Source organism: Stenella coeruleoalba (assembly GCF_951394435.1).
Source record: "Stenella coeruleoalba genome assembly, contig: scaffold_151, whole genome shotgun sequence".
Lineage (NCBI taxonomy): Eukaryota > Metazoa > Chordata > Mammalia > Artiodactyla > Delphinidae > Stenella > Stenella coeruleoalba.
The window spans coordinates 18,828-37,814 of record NW_027646317.1 but is presented as its reverse complement, the minus strand read 5'-3'; the positions used below and the strand labels follow the sequence as shown (position 1 = coordinate 37,814).

The 18,987-nt window shown below is 43.7% G+C and overlaps 1 long non-coding RNA gene across 1 annotated transcript in view; it reads left to right on the top strand.

Annotated features, from left to right (window-relative positions):
* The window catches only part of LOC307181175, a 216,018-nt gene extending 199,916 nt beyond the window's left edge, over nt 1-16,102 (top strand). The window contains exon 3 of the long non-coding RNA XR_013826069.1: nt 16,022-16,102. This is a non-coding gene — a long non-coding RNA (uncharacterized lncRNA). The remainder of the gene's footprint in view (nt 1-16,021) is intronic.
* The last annotated feature ends 2,885 nt before the right edge of the window (nt 16,103-18,987 follow it).

The window sequence follows — 18,987 nt, the reverse complement described above, 5'->3', positions numbered from 1 at the left end:
TGTCTATTCCATATTTGGCTTAAGGAACTTTATCTGTGCTCATTTCAATCTCTGGTTTTATGCAGCACCCCAACTCACCTTTCCCCTTAAGCAAGCATAAGTTGGTTTTCTAAATTTGAGACCCTGTTCTGTTTTGGAATTCAGTTCCTGTGTAGCCAAGTTTACATTCCGTGTATTAGTGATATCTTATGATGTTTCTTTTTCTGTGTGACTTATTTCAGTTAGAATCATCATACCTGAATCCACTCATTGTGATGCTAAGGGCCTGATGACACAGATTTCATTGCTGAGTGATATTGCTTTGTAAGTGAATACTACAAATTCTTTATCCATTTTTCACTTTCTGCGATGTTGAACTTGTACTGTAAACGAGGTTCTTGTAAACAGAGCCGTTCCAAACATTGGGGTGGCTGTGTCTTTTTGATTTTAATTTCCCTAAGCTATAGGACCATAAGTGGAAGTGCCCTAGGCTCTGTTGCTTTGTTTTTTAGATGTTTCAGGAAACACTATACACTTCTCCCAAGTGTCTGTTGACAATTTACATCCCGCCCATCAGCATAACAAGGCTCCCAGTTCTCCATGGCCTGTCCTGCCTTTCTGGATTTTACACTTTTTTCAGATGGCCCTTTTGACCGGGGGGAAGTGAGACTTCATTGTAGTGCAGATTTCCTTTGCAAGCTTGCTTGGTTGGCCAAAAAGGGCGTATGCGTTTTTTCCTGAATATATTCAGGAAAAAACGCATACGCCCTTTTTGGCCAAGTGCATCATTGTGGACGTTCTGCCTCTTTTCCTATGCTTTCAATGCAATTCCAGTCTACCTCCTGAAATCGGTTTCCTGCAATTCTGCCCCGCTTTCAAGTCCTCTTGGCAGCCTTACTTCAGTCTATTTTTGGACGATAGCTGTCATTTATAACTCTGCAGGTTTGTGAATTACAGTGCCCCTGAGCTCCTTTCTTCAACTCGCTTTCTTGTGACCTGGCCGCAACACCGCAGGATGGCTTCACGCCCTAATCTGGTTCCGGCACGGCATGCTGAGCCTTTGGTTATTTCCTCTTCCTGGTGGGAAATGAGAGTTAAATTTGCCCGTCCAGACACCTCCAGCTAGTCTCTCATTGGTTCTCGCTATTCCTGTTCATCTTCCGCAGAAATTGCAAACTGGGCCAAACAGGAGGTTAAAGGGACTGACTCTCCAAGTCGGGAGAGTGTTAGTAAAGCGTCTGGAATGTTGCACCCGATTACCAGGGTACGAAAACTGAGACATATTTGAACACGTCTCCCGATCACATGGTTGATCATACTCTAGGTTCCACATGCATGTTTTAGCTGAAGGAAGAATACCTTAAACCTGGGTAGTTGAAACCCGTTGAATGGGTACCATGCAATATGACTTCAAAGGGTCTTCATTTGCTCACCGAACCTCTCCAATCCTATCACTGCTGCGTTTATGCCCCTGTACACATGTGTGATTCTCTTTCGGAGACATAGCAATCCATAGGTTTTAAGATACTTACTAGTCAGGTACATTCTTAGGCGTTTAATATGCGGTTTTGAGTCCATTTCGTTGAGCAAGGAGTAGTTCTTGTCTATTCCATATTTGACTTAAGGAACTTTATCTGTGCTCATTTCAATCTCTGGTTTTATGCAGCACCCCAACTCACCTTTCCCCTTAAGCAAGCATAAGTTGGTTTTCTAAATTTGAGTCCCTGTTCTGTTCTGTAATTCAGTTCCTGTGTAGCCAAGTTTACATTCCGTGTATTACTGATATCTTATGATGTTTCTTTTCTGTGTGACTTATTTCAGTTAGAATCATCATACCTGAATCCACTCATTGTGCTGCTACGGGCCTGATGACACAGATTTCATTGCTGAGTGATATTGCTTTGTAAGTAAATACCACAACTTCTTTATCCATTTTTCACTTTCTGCGATGTTGAACTTGTACTGTAAACGAGGTTCTTGTAAACAGAGCCGTTCCAAACTTTGGGGTGGCTGTGTCTTTTTGATTTTAATTTCCCTAAGCTATAGGACCATAAGTGGCAGTGCCCTAGGCTCTGTTGCTTTGTTTTTTAGATGTTTCAGGAAACACCATACACTTCTCCCGAGTGTCTGTTGGCAATTTACATCCCGCCCATCAGCATAACAAGGCTCCCAGTTCTCCATGGCCTGTCCTGCCTTTCTGGATTTTACACTTTTTTCAGATGGCCCTTTTGACCGGGGGGAAGTGAGACTTCATTGTAGTGCAGATTTCCTTTGCAAGCTTGCTTGGTTGGCCAAAAAGTGCGTATGCGTTTTTTCCTGAATATATTCAGGAAAAAACGCATACGCCCTTTTTGGCCAAGTGCATCATTGTGGACGTTCTGCCTCTTTTCCTATGCTTTCAATGCAATTCCCGTCTACCTCCTGAAATCGGTTTCCTGCAATTCTGCCCCGCTTTCAAGTCCTCTTGGCAGCCTTACTTCAGTCTATTTTTGGACGATAGCTGTCATTTATAACTCTGCAGGTTTGTGAATTACAGTGCCCCTGAGCTCCTTTCTTCAACTCGCTTTCTTGTGACCTGGCCGCAACACCGCAGGATGGCTTCAGGCCCTAATCTGGTTCCGGCACGGCACGCTGAGCCTTTGGTTAATTCCTCTTCCTGGTGGGAAATGAGAGTTAAATTTGCCCGTCCAGACACCTCCAGCTAGTCTCTCATTGGTTCTCGCTATTCCTGTTCATCTTCCGCAGAAATTGCAAACTGGGCCAAACAGGAGGTTAAAGGGACTGACTCTCCAAGTCGGGAGAGTGTTAGTAAAGCGTCTGGAATTTTGGACCCGAGTACCAGGGTACGAAAACTGAGACATATTTGAACACGTCTCCCGTTCACATGGTTGATCATACTCTGGGTTCCACATGCATGTTTTAGCTGAAGGAAGAATACCTTAAACCTGGAGAGTTGAGACCCGTGGAATGGGTACCATGCAATATGACTTCAAAGGGTCTTCATTTGCTCACCGAACCTCTCCAATCCTATCACTGCTGCGTTTATGCCCCTGTACACACGCTTGATTCTCTTTTGGACACATAGCAATCCATAGGTTTTAAGATACTTACTAGTCAGGTACATTCTTAGGCATTTAATATGGGGTGTTGAGTCCATTTCGTTGAGCAAGGAGTAGCTCTTGTCTATTCCATATTTGGCTTAAGGAACTTTATCTGTGCTCATTTCAATCTCTGGTTTTATGCAGCACCCCAACTCACCTTTCCCCTTAAGCAAGCATAAGTTGGTTTTCTAAATTTGAGACCCTGTTCTGTTTTGGAATTCAGTTCCTGTGTAGCCAAGTTTACATTCCGTGTATTACTGATATCTTATGATGTTTCTTTTTCTGTGTGACTTACTTCAGTTAGAATCATCATACCTGAATCCACTCATTGTGCTGCTAAGGGCCTGATGACACAGATTTCATTGCTGAGTGATATTGCTTTGTAAGTAAATACCACAACTTCTTTATCCATTTTTTACTTTCTGCGATGTTGAACTTGTACTGTAAAGGAGGTTCTTGTAAACAGAGGCGTCCCAAACTTTGGGGTGGCTGTGTCTTTTTGATTTTAATTTCCCTATGCTATAGGACCATAAGTGGCAGTGCCCTAGGCTCTGTTGCTTTGTTTTTTAGATGTTTCAGGAAACACCATACACTTCTCCCGAGTGTCTGTTGGCAATTTACATCCCGCCCATCAGCATAACAAGGCTCCCAGTTCTCCATGGCCTGTCCTGCCTTTCTGGATTTTACACTTTTTTCAGATGGCTCTTTTGACCGGGGGGAAGTGAGACTTCATTGTAGTGCAGATTTCCTTTGCAAGCTTGCTTGGTTGGCCAAAAAGGGCGTATGCGTTTTTTCCTGAATATATTCAGGAAAAAACGCATACGCCCTTTTTGGCCAAGTGCATCATTGTGGACGTTCTGCCTCTTTTCCTATGCTTTCAATGTAATTCCAGTCTACCTCCTGAAATCGGTTTCCTGCAATTCTGCCCCGCTTTCAAGTCCTCTTGGCAGCCTTACTTCAGTCTATTTTTGGACGATAGCTGTCATTTATAACTCTGCAGGTTTGTGAATTACAGTGCCCCTGAGCTCCTTTCTTCAACTCGCTTTCTTGTGACCTGGCCGCAACACCGCAGGATGGCTTCAGGCCCTAATCTGGTTCCGGCACGGCACGCTGAGCCTTTGGTTATTTCCTCTTCCTGGTGGGAAATGAGAGTTAAATTTGCCCGTCCAGAAACCTCCAGCTAGTCTCTCATTGGTTCTCGCTATTCCTGTTCATCTTCCGCAGAAATTGCAAACTGGGCCAAACAGGAGGTTAAAGGCGCTGACTCTCCAAGTGGGGAGAGTGTTAGTAAAGCGTCTGGAATGTTGCACCCGAGTACCAGGGGAGGAAAACTGAGACATATTTGAACACGTCTCCCGTTCACATGGTTGATCATACTTGGGTTCCACATGCATGTTTTAGCTGAAGGAAGAATAACTTAAACCTGGAGAGTTAAGACCCGTGTAATGGGTACCATGCAATATGACTTCAAAGGGTCTTCATTTGCTCACCGAACCTCTCCAATCCTATCACTGCTGCGTTTATGCCCCTGTACACATGCTTGATTCTCTTTTGGAGACATAGCAATCAATAGGTTTTCCGATACTTACTAGTCAGGTACATTCTTAGGCGTTTAATATGCGGTGTTGAGTCCATTTCGTTGAGCAAGGAGTAGCTCTTGTCTATTCCATATTTGACTTAAGGAACTTTATCTGTGCTCATTTCAATCTCTGGTTTTATGCAGCACCCCAACTCACCTTTCCCCTTAAGCAAGCATAAGTTGGTTTTCTAAATTTGAGACCCTGTTCTGTTCTGTAATTCAGTTCCTGTGTAGCCAAGTTTACATTCCGTGTATTACTGATATCTTATGATGTTTCTTTTTCTGTGTGACTTATTTCAGTTAGAATCATCATACCTGAATCCACTCATTGTGATGCTAAGGGCCTGATGACATAGATTTCATTGCTGAGTGATATTGCTTTGTAAGTAAATACCACAACTTCTTTATCCATTTTTCACTTTCTGCGATGTTGAACTTGTACTGTAAACGAGGTTCTTGTAAACAGAGGCGTCCCAAACTTTGGGGTGGCTGTGTCTTTTTGATTTTAATTTCCCTAAGCTATAGGACCATAAGTGGCAGTGCCCTAGGCTCTGTTGCTTTGTTTTTTAGATGTTTCAGGAAACACCATACACTTCTCCCGAGTGTCTGTTGGCAATTTACATCCCACCCATCAGCATAACAAGGCTCCCAGTTCTCCATGGCCTGTCCTGCCTTTCTGGATTTTACACTTTTTTCAGATGGCCCTTTTGACCGGGGGGAAGTGAGACTTCATTGTAGTGCAGATTTCCTTTGCAAGCTTGCTTGGTTGGCCAAAAAGGGCGTATGCGTTTTTTCCTGAATATATTCAGGAAAAAACGCATACGCCCTTTTTGGCCAAGTGCATCATTGTGGACGTTCTGCCTCTTTTCCTATGCTTTCAATGCAATTCCAGTCTACCTCCTGAAATCGGTTTCCTGCAATTCTGCCCCGCTTTCAAGTCCTCTTGGCAGCCTTACTTCAGTCTATTTTTGGACGATAGCTGTCATTTATAACTCTGCAGGTTTGTGAATTACAGTGCCCCTGAGCTCCTTTCTTCAACTCGCTTTCTTTTGAGCTGGCCGCAACACCGCAGGATGGCTTCAGGCCCTAATCTGGTTCCGGCACGGCATGCTGAGCCTTTGGTTAATTCCTCTTCCTGATGGGAAATGAGAGTTAAATTTGCCCGTCCAGACACCTCCAGCTAGCCTCTCATTGGTTCTCGCTATTCCTGTTCATCTTCCGCAGAAATTGCAAACTGGGCCAAACAGGAGGTTAAAGGGACTGACTCTCCAAGTCGGGAGAGTGTTAGTAAAGCGTCTGGAATGTTGTACCCGAGTACCAGGGGAGGAAAACTGAGACATATTTGAACACGTCTCCCGATCACATGGTTGATCATACTCTAGGTTCCACATGCATGTTTTAGCTGAAGGAAGAATACCTTAAACCTGGGTAGTTGAAACCCGTGGAATGGGTACCATGCAATATGACTTCAAAGGGTCTTCATTTGCTCACCGAACCTCTCCAATCCTATCACTGCTGCGTTTATGCCCCTGTACACATGCTTGATTCTCTTTCGGAGACATAGCAATCCATAGGTTTTAAGATACTTACTAGTCAGGTACATTCTTAGGCGTTTAATATGCGGTGTTGAGTCCATTTCGTTGAGCCAGGAGTAGCTCTTGTCTATTCCATATTTGACTTAAGGAACTTTATCTGTGCTCATTTCAATCTCTGGTTTTATGCAGCACCCCAACTGACCTTTACACTTAAGCAAGCATAAGTTGATTTTCTAAATTTGAGACCCTGTTCTGTTTTGGAATTCAGTTCCTGTGTAGCCAAGTTTACATTCCGTGTATTAGTGATATCTTATGATGTTTCTTTTTCTGTGTGACTTATTTCAGTTAGAATCATCATACCTGAATCCACTCACTGTGCTGCTAAGGGCCTGATGACATAGATTTCATTGCTGAGTGATATTGCTTTGTAAGTAAATACCACAACTTCTTTATCCATTTTTCACTTTCTGCGATGTTGAACTTGTACTGTAAACGAGGTTCTTGTAAACAGAGCCATTCTAAACTTTGGGGTGGCTGTGTCTTTTTGATTTTAATTTCCCTAAGCTATAGGACCATAAGTGGAAGTGCCCTAGGTTCTGTTGCTTTGTTTTTTAGATGTTTCAGGAAACACCATATACTTCTCCCGAGTGGTTGTTGGCAATTTACATCCCGCCCATCAGATTAACAAGGCTCCCAGTTCTCCATGGCCTGTCCTGCCTTTCTGGATTTTACACTTTTTTCAGATGGCCCTTTTGACCGAGGGGAAGTGAGACTTCATTGTAGTGCAGATTTCCTTTGCAAGCTTGCTTGGTTGGCCAAAAAGGGCGTATGCGTTTTTTCCTGAATATATTCAGGAAAAAACGCATACGCCCTTTTTGGCCAAGTGCATCATTGTGGACGTTCTGCCTCTTTTCCTATGCTTTCAGTGCAATTCCAGTCTACCTCCTGAAATCGGTTTCCTGCAATTCTGCCCCGCTTTCAAGTCCTCTTGGCAGCCTTACTTCAGTCTATTTTTGGACGATAGCTGTCATTTATAACTCTGCAGGTTTGTGAATTACAGTGCCCCTGAGCTCCTTTCTTCAACTTGCTTTCTTGTGACCTGGCCGCAACACCGCAGGATGTCTTCAGTCCCTAATCTGGTTCCGGCACGGCACGCTGAGCCTTTGGTTAATTCCTCTTCCTGGTGGGAAATGAGAGTTAAATTTGCCCGTCCAGACACCTCCAGCTAGTCTCTCATTGGTTCTCGCTATTCCTGTTCATCTTCCGCAGAAATTGCAAACTGGGCCAAACAGGAGGTTAAAGGGACTGACTCTCCAAGTCGGGAGAGTGTTAGTAAAGCGTCTGGAATTTTGGACCCGAGTACCAGGGTACGAAAACTGAGACATATTTGAACACGTCTCCCGTTCACATGGTTGATCATACTCTGGGTTCCACATGCATGTTTTAGCTGAAGGAAGAATACCTTAAACCTGGAGAGTTGAGACCCGTGGAATGGGTACCATGCAATATGACTTCAAAGGGTCTTCATTTGCTCACCGAACCTCTCCAATCCTATCACTGCTGCGTTTATGCCCCTGTACACACGCTTGATTCTCTTTTGGACACATAGCAATCCATAGGTTTTAAGATACTTACTAGTCAGGTACATTCTTAGGCATTTAATATGGGGTGTTGAGTCCATTTCGTTGAGCAAGGAGTAGCTCTTGTCTATTCCATATTTGGCTTAAGGAACTTTATCTGTGCTCATTTCAATCTCTGGTTTTATGCAGCACCCCAACTCACCTTTCCCCTTAAGCAAGCATAAGTTGGTTTTCTAAATTTGAGACCCTGTTCTGTTTTGGAATTCAGTTCCTGTGTAGCCAAGTTTACATTCCGTGTATTACTGATATCTTATGATGTTTCTTTTTCTGTGTGACTTACTTCAGTTAGAATCATCATACCTGAATCCACTCATTGTGCTGCTAAGGGCCTGATGACACAGATTTCATTGCTGAGTGATATTGCTTTGTAAGTAAATACCACAACTTCTTTATCCATTTTTTACTTTCTGCGATGTTGAACTTGTACTGTAAAGGAGGTTCTTGTAAACAGAGGCGTCCCAAACTTTGGGGTGGCTGTGTCTTTTTGATTTTAATTTCCCTATGCTATAGGACCATAAGTGGCAGTGCCCTAGGCTCTGTTGCTTTGTTTTTTAGATGTTTCAGGAAACACCATACACTTCTCCCGAGTGTCTGTTGGCAATTTACATCCCGCCCATCAGCATAACAAGGCTCCCAGTTCTCCATGGCCTGTCCTGCCTTTCTGGATTTTACACTTTTTTCAGATGGCTCTTTTGACCGGGGGGAAGTGAGACTTCATTGTAGTGCAGATTTCCTTTGCAAGCTTGCTTGGTTGGCCAAAAAGGGCGTATGCGTTTTTTCCTGAATATATTCAGGAAAAAACGCATACGCCCTTTTTGGCCAAGTGCATCATTGTGGACGTTCTGCCTCTTTTCCTATGCTTTCAATGCAATTCCAGTCTACCTCCTGAAATCGGTTTCCTGCAATTCTGCCCCGCTTTCAAGTCCTCTTGGCAGCCTTACTTCAGTCTATTTTTGGACGATAGCTGTCATTTATAACTCTGCAGGTTTGTGAATTACAGTGCCCCTGAGCTCCTTTCTTCAACTCGCTTTCTTGTGACCTGGCCGCAACACCGCAGGATGGCTTCAGGCCCTAATCTGGTTCCGGCACGGCACGCTGAGCCTTTGGTTATTTCCTCTTCCTGGTGGGAAATGAGAGTTAAATTTGCCCGTCCAGAAACCTCCAGCTAGTCTCTCATTGGTTCTCGCTATTCCTGTTCATCTTCCGCAGAAATTGCAAACTGGGCCAAACAGGAGGTTAAAGGCGCTGACTCTCCAAGTGGGGAGAGTGTTAGTAAAGCGTCTGGAATGTTGCACCCGAGTACCAGGGGAGGAAAACTGAGACATATTTGAACACGTCTCCCGTTCACATGGTTGATCATACTTGGGTTCCACATGCATGTTTTAGCTGAAGGAAGAATAACTTAAACCTGGAGAGTTAAGACCCGTGTAATGGGTACCATGCAATATGACTTCAAAGGGTCTTCATTTGCTCACCGAACCTCTCCAATCCTATCACTGCTGCGTTTATGCCCCTGTACACATGCTTGATTCTCTTTTGGAGACATAGCAATCAATAGGTTTTCCGATACTTACTAGTCAGGTACATTCTTAGGCGTTTAATATGCGGTGTTGAGTCCATTTCGTTGAGCAAGGAGTAGCTCTTGTCTATTCCATATTTGACTTAAGGAACTTTATCTGTGCTCATTTCAATCTCTGGTTTTATGCAGCACCCCAACTCACCTTTCCCCTTAAGCAAGCATAAGTTGGTTTTCTAAATTTGAGACCCTGTTCTGTTCTGTAATTCAGTTCCTGTGTAGCCAAGTTTACATTCCGTGTATTACTGATATCTTATGATGTTTCTTTTTCTGTGTGACTTATTTCAGTTAGAATCATCATACCTGAATCCACTCATTGTGATGCTAAGGGCCTGATGACATAGATTTCATTGCTGAGTGATATTGCTTTGTAAGTAAATACCACAACTTCTTTATCCATTTTTCACTTTCTGCGATGTTGAACTTGTACTGTAAACGAGGTTCTTGTAAACAGAGGCGTCCCAAACTTTGGGGTGGCTGTGTCTTTTTGATTTTAATTTCCCTAAGCTATAGGACCATAAGTGGCAGTGCCCTAGGCTCTGTTGCTTTGTTTTTTAGATGTTTCAGGAAACACCATACACTTCTCCCGAGTGTCTGTTGGCAATTTACATCCCACCCATCAGCATAACAAGGCTCCCAGTTCTCCATGGCCTGTCCTGCCTTTCTGGATTTTACACTTTTTTCAGATGGCCCTTTTGACCGGGGGGAAGTGAGACTTCATTGTAGTGCAGATTTCCTTTGCAAGCTTGCTTGGTTGGCCAAAAAGGGCGTATGCGTTTTTTCCTGAATATATTCAGGAAAAAACGCATACGCCCTTTTTGGCCAAGTGCATCATTGTGGACGTTCTGCCTCTTTTCCTATGCTTTCAATGCAATTCCAGTCTACCTCCTGAAATCGGTTTCCTGCAATTCTGCCCCGCTTTCAAGTCCTCTTGGCAGCCTTACTTCAGTCTATTTTTGGACGATAGCTGTCATTTATAACTCTGCAGGTTTGTGAATTACAGTGCCCCTGAGCTCCTTTCTTCAACTCGCTTTCTTTTGAGCTGGCCGCAACACCGCAGGATGGCTTCAGGCCCTAATCTGGTTCCGGCACGGCATGCTGAGCCTTTGGTTAATTCCTCTTCCTGATGGGAAATGAGAGTTAAATTTGCCCGTCCAGACACCTCCAGCTAGCCTCTCATTGGTTCTCGCTATTCCTGTTCATCTTCCGCAGAAATTGCAAACTGGGCCAAACAGGAGGTTAAAGGGACTGACTCTCCAAGTCGGGAGAGTGTTAGTAAAGCGTCTGGAATGTTGTACCCGAGTACCAGGGGAGGAAAACTGAGACATATTTGAACACGTCTCCCGATCACATGGTTGATCATACTCTAGGTTCCACATGCATGTTTTAGCTGAAGGAAGAATACCTTAAACCTGGGTAGTTGAAACCCGTGGAATGGGTACCATGCAATATGACTTCAAAGGGTCTTCATTTGCTCACCGAACCTCTCCAATCCTATCACTGCTGCGTTTATGCCCCTGTACACATGCTTGATTCTCTTTCGGAGACATAGCAATCCATAGGTTTTAAGATACTTACTAGTCAGGTACATTCTTAGGCGTTTAATATGCGGTGTTGAGTCCATTTCGTTGAGCCAGGAGTAGCTCTTGTCTATTCCATATTTGACTTAAGGAACTTTATCTGTGCTCATTTCAATCTCTGGTTTTATGCAGCACCCCAACTGACCTTTACACTTAAGCAAGCATAAGTTGATTTTCTAAATTTGAGACCCTGTTCTGTTTTGGAATTCAGTTCCTGTGTAGCCAAGTTTACATTCCGTGTATTAGTGATATCTTATGATGTTTCTTTTTCTGTGTGACTTATTTCAGTTAGAATCATCATACCTGAATCCACTCACTGTGCTGCTAAGGGCCTGATGACATAGATTTCATTGCTGAGTGATATTGCTTTGTAAGTAAATACCACAACTTCTTTATCCATTTTTCACTTTCTGCGATGTTGAACTTGTACTGTAAACGAGGTTCTTGTAAACAGAGCCATTCTAAACTTTGGGGTGGCTGTGTCTTTTTGATTTTAATTTCCCTAAGCTATAGGACCATAAGTGGAAGTGCCCTAGGTTCTGTTGCTTTGTTTTTTAGATGTTTCAGGAAACACCATATACTTCTCCCGAGTGGTTGTTGGCAATTTACATCCCGCCCATCAGATTAACAAGGCTCCCAGTTCTCCATGGCCTGTCCTGCCTTTCTGGATTTTACACTTTTTTCAGATGGCCCTTTTGACCGAGGGGAAGTGAGACTTCATTGTAGTGCAGATTTCCTTTGCAAGCTTGCTTGGTTGGCCAAAAAGGGCGTATGCGTTTTTTCCTGAATATATTCAGGAAAAAACGCATACGCCCTTTTTGGCCAAGTGCATCATTGTGGACGTTCTGCCTCTTTTCCTATGCTTTCAGTGCAATTCCAGTCTACCTCCTGAAATCGGTTTCCTGCAATTCTGCCCCGCTTTCAAGTCCTCTTGGCAGCCTTACTTCAGTCTATTTTTGGACGATAGCTGTCATTTATAACTCTGCAGGTTTGTGAATTACAGTGCCCCTGAGCTCCTTTCTTCAACTTGCTTTCTTGTGACCTGGCCGCAACACCGCAGGATGGCTTCAGGCCCTAATCTGGTTCCGGCACGGCACGCTGAGCCTTTGGTTATTTCCTCTTCCTGGTGGGAAATGAGAGTTAAATTTGCCCGTCCAGACTCCTCCAGCTAGTCTCTCATTGGTTCTCGGTATTCCTGTTCATCTTCCGCAGAAATTGCAAACTGGGCCAAACAGGAGGTTAAAGGGACTGACTCTCCAAGTGGGGAGAGTGTTAGTAAAGCGTCTGGAATGTTGCACCCGAGTACCAGGGGAGGAAAACTGAGACATATTTGAACACGTCTCCCGTTCACATGGTTGATCATACTTGGGTTCCACATGCATGTTTTACCTGAAGGAAGAATACCTTAAACCTGGAGAGTTGAGACCCGTGTAATGGGTACCATGCAATATGACTTCAAAGGGTCTTCATTTGCTCACCGAACCTCTCCAATCCTATCACTGCTGCGTTTATGCCCCTGTACACATGCTTGATTCTCTTTCGGAGACATAGCAATCCATAGGTTTGAAGATACTTACTAGTCAGGTACATTCTTAGGCGTTTAATATGCGGTGTTGAGTCCATTTCGTTGAGCAAGGAGTAGCTCTTGTCTATTCCATATTTGGCTTAAGGAACTTTATCTGTGCTCATTTCAATCTCTGGTTTTATGCAGCACCCCAACTCACCTTTCCCCTTAAGCAAGCATAAGTTGGTTTTCTAAATTTGAGACCCTGTTCTGTTTTGGAATTCAGTTCCTGTGTAGCCAAGTTTACATTCCGTGTATTACTGATATCTTATGATGTTTCTTTTTCTGTGTGACTTACTTCAGTTAGAATCATCATACCTGAATCCACTCATTGTGCTGCTAAGGGCCTGATGACACAGATTTCATTGCTGAGTGATATTACTTTGTAAGTAAATACCACAACTTCTTTATCCATTTTTTACTTTCTGAGATGTTGAACTTGTACTGTAAAGGAGGTTCTTGTAAACAGAGGCGTCCCAAACTTTGGGGTGGCTGTGTCTTTTTGATTTTAATTTCCTTATGCTATAGGACCATAAGTGGCAGTGCCCTAGGCTCTGTTGCTTTGTTTTTTAGATGTTTCAGGAAACACCATACACTTATCCTGAGTGGTTGTTGGCAATTTACATCCCGCCCATCAGCATAACAAGGCTCCCAGTTCTCCATGGCCTGTCCTGCCTTTCTGGATTTTACACTTTTTTCAGATGGCTCTTTTGACCGGGGGGAAGTGAGACTTCATTGTAGTGCAGATTTCCTTTGCAAGCTTGCTTGGTTGGCCAAAAAGGGCGTATGCGTTTTTTCCTGAATATATTCAGGAAAAAACGCATACGCCCTTTTTGGCCAAGTGCATCATTGTGGACGTTCTGCCTCTTTTCCTATGCTTTCAATGCAATTCCAGTCTACCTCCTGAAATCGGTTTCCTGCAATTCTGCCCCGCTTTCAAGTCCTCTTGGCAGCCTTACTTCAGTCTATTTTTGGACGATAGCTGTCATTTATAACTCTGCAGGTTTGTGAATTACAGTGCCCCTGAGCTCCTTTCTTCAACTCGCTTTCTTGTGACCTGGCCGCAACACCGCAGGATGGCTTCAGGCCCTAATCTGGTTCCGGCACGGCACGCTGAGCCTTTGGTTATTTCCTCTTCCTGGTGGGAAATGAGAGTTAAATTTGCCCGTCCAGACACCTGCAGCTAGTCTCTCATTGGTTCTCGCTATTCCTGTTCATCTTCCGCAGAAATTGCAAACTGGGCCAAAACTGGAGGTTAAAGGCGCTGACTCTCCAAGTGGGGAGAGTGTTAGTAAAGCGTCTGGAATGTTGCACCCGAGTACCAGGGGAGGAAAACTGAGACATATTTGAACACGTCTCCCGTTCACATGGTTAATCATACTTGGGTTCCACATGCATGTTTTAGCTGAAGGAAGAATAACTTAAACCTGGAGAGTTAAGACCCGTGTAATGGGTACCATGCAATATGACTTCAAAGGGTCTTCATTTGCTCACCGAACCTCTCCAATCCTATCACTGCTGCGTTTATGCCCCTGTACACATGCTTGATTCTCTTTTGGAGACATAGCAATCAATAGGTTTTCCGATACTTACTAGTCAGGTACATTCTTAGGCGTTTAATATGCGGTGTTGAGTCCATTTCGTTGAGCAAGGAGTAGCTCTTGTCTATTCCATATTTGACTTAAGGAACTTTATCTGTGCTCATTTCAATCTCTGGTTTTATGCAGCACCCCAACTCACCTTTCCCCTTAAGCAAGCATAAGTTGGTTTTCTAAATTTGAGACCCTGTTCTGTTCTGTAATTCAGTTCCTGTGTAGCCAAGTTTACATTCCGTGTATTACTGATATCTTATGATGTTTCTTTTTCTGTGTGACTTATTTCAGTTAGAATCATCATACCTGAATCCACTCATTGTGATGCTAAGGGCCTGATGACATAGATTTCATTGCTGAGTGATATTGCTTTGTAAGTAAATACCACAACTTCTTTATCCATTTTTCACTTTCTGCGATGTTGAACTTGTACTGTAAACGAGGTTCTTGTAAACAGAGGCGTCCCAAACTTTGGGGTGGCTGTGTCTTTTTGATTTTAATTTCCCTAAGCTATAGGACCATAAGTGGCAGTGCCCTAGGCTCTGTTGCTTTGTTTTTTAGATGTTTCAGGAAACACCATACACTTCTCCCGAGTGTCTGTTGGCAATTTACATCCCACCCATCAGCATAACAAGGCTCCCAGTTCTCCATGGCCTGTCCTGCCTTTCTGGATTTTACACTTTTTTCAGATGGCCCTTTTGCCCGGGGGGAAGTGAGACTTCATTGTAGTGCAGATTTCCTTTGCAAGCTTGCTTGGTTGGCCAAAAAGGGCGTATGCGTTTTTTCCTGAATATATTCAGGAAAAAACGCATACGCCCTTTTTGGCCAAGTGCATCATTGTGGACGTTCTGCCTCTTTTCCTATGCTTTCAATGCAATTCCAGTCTACCTCCTGAAATCGGTTTCCTGCAATTCTGCCCCGCTTTCAAGTCCTCTTGGCAGCCTTACTTCAGTCTATTTTTGGACGATAGCTGTCATTTATAACTCTGCAGGTTTGTGAATTACAGTGCCCCTGAGCTCCTTTCTTCAACTCGCTTTCTTTTGAGCTGGCCGCAACACCGCAGGATGGCTTCAGGCCCTAATCTGGTTCCGGCACGGCATGCTGAGCCTTTGGTTAATTCCTCTTCCTGATGGGAAATGAGAGTTAAATTTGCCCGTCCAGACACCTCCAGCTAGCCTCTCATTGGTTCTCGCTATTCCTGTTCATCTTCCGCAGAAATTGCAAACTGGGCCAAACAGGAGGTTAAAGGGACTGACTCTCCAAGTCGGGAGAGTGTTAGTAAAGCGTCTGGAATGTTGTACCCGAGTACCAGGGGAGGAAAACTGAGACATATTTGAACACGTCTCCCGATCACATGGTTGATCATACTCTAGGTTCCACATGCATGATTTAGCTGAAGGAAGAATACCTTAAACCTGGGTAGTTAAAACCCGTGGAATGGGTACCATGCAATATGACTTCAAAGGGTCTTCATTTGCTCACCGAACCTCTCCAATCCTATCACTGCTGCGTTTATGCCCCTGTACACATGCTTGATTCTCTTTCGGAGACATAGCAATCCATAGGTTTTAAGATACTTACTAGTCAGGTACATTCTTAGGCGTTTAATATGCGGTGTTGAGTCCATTTCGTTGAGCCAGGAGTAGCTCTTGTCTATTCCATATTTGACTTAAGGAACTTTATCTGTGCTCATTTCAATCTCTGGTTTTATGCAGCACCCCAACTCACCTTTACACTTAAGCAAGCATAAGTTGATTTTCTAAATTTGAGACCCTGTTCTGTTTTGGAATTCAGTTCCTGTGTAGCCAAGTTTACATTCCGTGTATTAGTGATATCTTATGATGTTTCTTATTCTGTGTGACTTATTTCAGTTAGAATCATCATACCTGAATCCACTCATTGTGCTGCTAAGGGCCTGATGACATAGATTTCATTCCTGAGTGATATTGCTTTGTAAGTAAATACCACAACTTCTTTATCCATTTTTCACTTTCTGCGATGTTGAACTTGTACTGTAAACGAGGTTCTTGTAAACAGAGCCATTCTAAACTTTGGGGTGGCTGTGTCTTTTTGATTTTAATTTCCCTAAGCTATAGGACCATAAGTGGAACTGCCCTAGGCTCTGTTGCTTTGTTTTTTAGATGTTTCAGGAAACACCATATACTTCTCCCGAGTGGTTGTTGGCAATTTACATCCCGCCCATCAGATTAACAAGGCTCCCAGTTCTCCATGGCCTGTCCTGCCTTTCTGGATTTTACACTTTCTTCAGATGGCCCTTTTGACCGAGGGGAAGTGAGACTTCATTGTAGTGCAGATTTCCTTTGCAAGCTTGCTTGGTTGGCCAAAAAGGGCGTATGCGTTTTTTCCTGAATATATTCAGGAAAAAACGCATACGCCCTTTTTGGCCAAGTGCATCATTGTGGACGTTCTGCCTCTTTTCCTATGCTTTCAGTGCAATTCCAGTCTACCTCCTGAAATCGGTTTCCTGCAATTCTGCCCCGCTTTCAAGTCCTCTTGGCAGCCTTACTTCAGTCTATTTTTGGACGATAGCTGTCATTTATAACTCTGCAGGTTTGTGAATTACAGTGCCCCTGAGCTCCTTTCTTCAACTTGCTTTCTTGTGACCTGGCCGCAACACCGCAGGATGGCTTCAGGCCCTAATCTGGTTCCGGCACGGCACGCTGAGCCTTTGGTTATTTCCTCTTCCTGGTGGGAAATGAGAGTTAAATTTGCCCGTCCAGACTCCTCCAGCTAGTCTCTCATTGGTTCTCGGTATTCCTGTTCATCTTCCGCAGAAATTGCAAACTGGGCCAAACAGGAGGTTAAAGGCGCTGACTCTCCAAGTGGGGAGAGTGTTAGTAAAGCGTCTGGAATGTTGCACCCGAGTACCAGGGGAGGAAAACTGAGACATATTTGAACACGTCTCCCGTTCACATGGTTGATCATACTTGGGTTCCACATGCATGTTTTAGCTGAAGGAAGAATACCTTAAACCTGGAGAGTTGAGACCCGTGTAATGGGTACCATGCAATATGACTTCAAAGGGTCTTCATTTGCTCACCGAACCTCTCCAATCCTATCACTGCTGCGTTTATGCCCCTGTACACATGCTTGATTCTCTTTCGGAGACATAGCAATCCATAGGTTTGAAGATACTTACTAGTCAGGTACATTCTTAGGCGTTTAATATGCGGTGTTGAGTCCATTTCGTAGAGCAATGAGTAGCTCTTGTCTATTCCATATTTGACTTAAGGAACTTTATCTGTGCTCATTTCAATCTCTGGTTTTATGCAGCACCCCAACTCACCTTTACCCTTAAGCAAGCATAAGTTGGTTTTCTAAATTTGAGTCCCTGTTCTGTTCTGTAATTCAGTTCCTGTGTAGCCAAGTTTACATTCCGTGTATTACTGATATCTTATGATGTTTCTTTTTCTGTGTGACTTACTTCAGTTAGAATCATCATACCTGAATCCACTCATTGTGCTGCTACGGGCCTGATGACACAGATTTCATTGCTGAGTGATATTGCTTTGTAAGTAAATACCACAACTTCTTTATCCATTTTTCACTTTCTGCAATGTTGAACTTGTACTGTAAACGAGGTTCTTGTAAACAGAGGCGTCCCAAACTTTGGGGTGGCTGTGTCTTATTGATTTTAATTTCCCTAAGCTATAGGACCATAAGTGGAAGTGCCCTAGGTTCTGTTGCTTTGTTTTTTAGATGTTTCAGGAAACACCATACACTTCTCCCGAGTGGTTGTTGGCAATTTACATCCCGCCCATCAGCATAACAAGGCTCCCAGTTCTCCATGGCCTGTCCTGCCTTTCTGGATTTTACACTTTTTTCAGATGGCCCTTTTGACCGGGGGGAAGTGAGACTTCATTGTAGTGCAGATTTCCTTTGCAAGCTTGCTTGGTTGGCCAAAAAGGGCGTATGCGTTTTTTCCTGAATATATTCAGGAAAAAACGCATACGCCCTTTTTGGCCAAGTGCATCATTGTGGACGTTCTGCCTCTTTTCCTATGCTTTCAATGCAATTCCAGTCTACCTCCTGAAATCGGTTTACTGCAATTCTGCCCCGCTTTCAAGTCCTCTTGGCAGCCTTACTTCAGTCTATTTTTGGACGATAGCTGTCATTTATAACTCTGCAGGTTTGTGAATTACAGTGCCCCTGAGCTCCTTTCTTCAACTCCCTTTCTTGTGACCTGGCCGCAACACCGCAGGATGGCTTCAGGACCTAATCTGGTTCCGGCACGGCACGCTGAGCCTTTGGTTAATTCCTCTTCCTGGTGGGAAATGAGAGTTAAATTTGCCCGTCCAGACACCTCCAGCTAGTCTCTCATTGGTTCTCGCTATTCCTGTTCATCTTCTGCAGAAATTGCAAACTGGGCCAAACAGGAGGTTAAAGGGACTGACTCTCCAAGTCGGGAGAGCGTTAGTAAAGCGTCTGGAATGTTGCACCCGAGTACCAGGGTACAAAAACTGAGACATATTTGAACACGTCTCCCGATCACATGGTTGATCATACTCTAGGTTCCACATGCATGTTTTAGCTGAAGGAAGAATACCTTAAACCTGGGTAGTTGAAACCCGTGGAATGGGTACCATGCAATATGACTTCAAAGTGTATTCATTTGCGCACCGAACCTCTCCAATCCTATCACTGCTGCGTTTATGCCCCTGTACACATGCTTGATTCTCTTTTGGAGACATAGCAATCCATAGGTTTTAAGATACTTACTAGTCAGGAACATTCTTAGGCGTTTAATATGGGGTGTTGACTCCATTTCGTTGAGCAAGGAGTAGCTCTTGTCTATTCCATATTTGGCTTAAGGAACTTTA